The sequence below is a fragment of the Chironomus tepperi genome, unplaced genomic scaffold (genome assembly GCF_022539635.2).
Source record: "Chironomus tepperi strain 1889 unplaced genomic scaffold, CSIRO-AGI_Ctep_v1 contig_260, whole genome shotgun sequence".
Taxonomy (NCBI): Eukaryota; Metazoa; Arthropoda; class Insecta; order Diptera; family Chironomidae; genus Chironomus; species Chironomus tepperi.
The window spans coordinates 332,159-334,676 of record NW_027226382.1 but is presented as its reverse complement, the minus strand read 5'-3'; positions in this window follow the sequence as shown (position 1 = coordinate 334,676).

Sequence of the window (2,518 nt, the reverse complement as noted above, 5' to 3'; positions counted from 1 at the left end):
TGTTGGGTATACTGATTTCTATTCAGCCTAGCCTTAATCATTCTATAACTTCAAAAGACCTGTAAATATTGAGCAACTTTTAAACATTTTTGAAAAAATTAATCAAAAAATTATGGACAATTTTAATTAACTAAAACAAAAAAGGAATCAACCAAGAGCTGAAACCAAAAGTGTTGATTGTGATATAGAATATAAAATGAAAATTTTAGAAACAAAGATTTTTTTGTACCATTACATTTATAAGAGAATAAGAATATCAAGGATAATTTGTAAGACGATATTTGACTAATAAATATAACAGATTTTACTGTTACTTAATTATTTAATGATAAATATGGGCAATTAATTTTTGGATGCTTCTAAATTACAGATGGATTTATAAAAATGTTTACAGCATTAAAAAACTTGTTCCCTTGCAGATAATGAGCATACTCACCTAAATGAGCGTGCTCGTGAGTATATTCAATCATAACAATGAGCATGGTCAATTTTGCGAACATACTCATGAGCATGATCCTTGTCATTCTGAGGATTGCATTGAATGCGATATTCAGAGGAATTTAAGGACGAGATTGACAATCCCAGATTTATCGAATTTGTTGACTCAAATTCGGCCGATACAAATGAAGAAAACTTCATCACGGAGCTTTTAAGGATACACCATAGCTCTTATTAACACCAAATTGAAGCTTCCTAAGTTTAGTAGCCATCTGGATGTTACAAAGAGACGACTTCCTTTTGGACTTTTGGACTCAATAATTGTACAACTATACACAAAACTTTTAGAAAGCCTCAATTAAATTTTAAAATATAATTTCAAGAATTTTCAGTAATTTTAGCAACCACAAGAATACCTACCACCTTTGCTTACTGTCACGTTTTTTGCGTGCTTTGTTTCATTCATCAAAATTTCAAAGCCAATTTTCCCCTAATAAATAAAAAGTTTTTTCACTTCATTGAGTATCCCGAGCAACAATCCTTCTCGATATTAGTGCATCTCTTCGGGCATTTACTTACTTACTTCGCTAGCCGTACAGATCAAGTGTGATCCATGGCCTCCCTCAGTCGGTTCCTGAAGCTGGCTCTATCGCTGGCTACCGCTTACCAATTTCCAATTCCAAGTGTGACACTATCTCTATCCTTCCATGAGTTCTTTGGCCTTCGGGAATTTATGTCGCGAAAAGTAAGGCTGTTTGCCATACTTATTTGTTAGATTATTCATGGCTGCCAAGTAGTTGTCATTTTATGGTGCTTAACATGAAAATTGCCACTTTTATGCCATGTGGTGGCCTCAAACTAGTTGCCATTAAATACAGTGCCTATAAGGTTATTTAAACTATAGAAAATTGTTCTTAAATAATTTACAATGACTCTCAATCACGAGGCAAAGCTACATTTTGGTCATCCGTTAAAAGACTTTTTAAATCTACATTTCTTTTGTGTTGCTCGGATAAGAAGCATAAAAAGTCCATGAGTAAAAAAATGACCCACATTTAAAAGAAATTTTCTTTGAGGTGTTGTGGAGCTGTTGCGGAAAATAAGAATTGAGAATGAATAAGAATTTTATGCTACCCCATAAAAAATCGATAGCTCTTAAAGATTCGAATATCAACATGTACTTTGCTTGCTTCAAATTGAGCTCAAGTAGTCTCGTTAATACCCAAAGATTTTATTCACGTCGACCCTTTTTTTGTTGTTCCTTAACATAATAAAGATGCAAATATTAAATTCTGAAGAACCACAGAATACGATTTTGGTTGAATTTTCAGGTATTTTGTGATTTATTTCCTTGAACCTGAATAATGTTTATGAAATGGATTTCAAATCCCTTGCAGCTTCATATTCAATTTTGACATAAAAATGCAGCAAATTACAATATCTTAAAAATTCTTAAGCAGGGTGTACTTCTTATTCGCAGAGATGTCTTCCTTGATTGCTAGATTAATTAATGTTAAGATTATTTTCTTTAAATATTATCTACTTAAGAACTCCATTAAACAGCATGAATAATTCACACTATATACATTTAGAGTATTTAATCTGTAATTCCTTGAAATTAAACTTTCCGTTCCGTATTGCACATCCGAAAATGCTTTTAAAATTTAATGAAAACAAAAAAGCTGTAAATTGAGAGATCAAATACCAACTATGTCCGAGTGGCACAAATGAAGAAAGGCTCTGCCACGAAAGCTTTACAGGCTCAACTAAGCCTCTTTTATTAATACCAAAAATAGATGGAATTGAAGTTTCGTGGCCAAGACAATGCCTTCTCCATTTGTTTCGCTCGGGATGTTAAGAGTTCATTTTTGTAAAAATTTGCATGAGCAGTCTGATTACACTGTAGCACTGCGAACCCGAACATGAATGGAATCTTTTGTCTGAACGCGGTTGTCCTTTTCTCTCTAAATGCTGCATCTTGATAAAGCTTCAGAATGTTTCGATAATTCAAGATGATGGTCAACTGATTAATATTCAATGTTTTCAAGCTATGCACTCGAATGACTCATTCTATCAAACA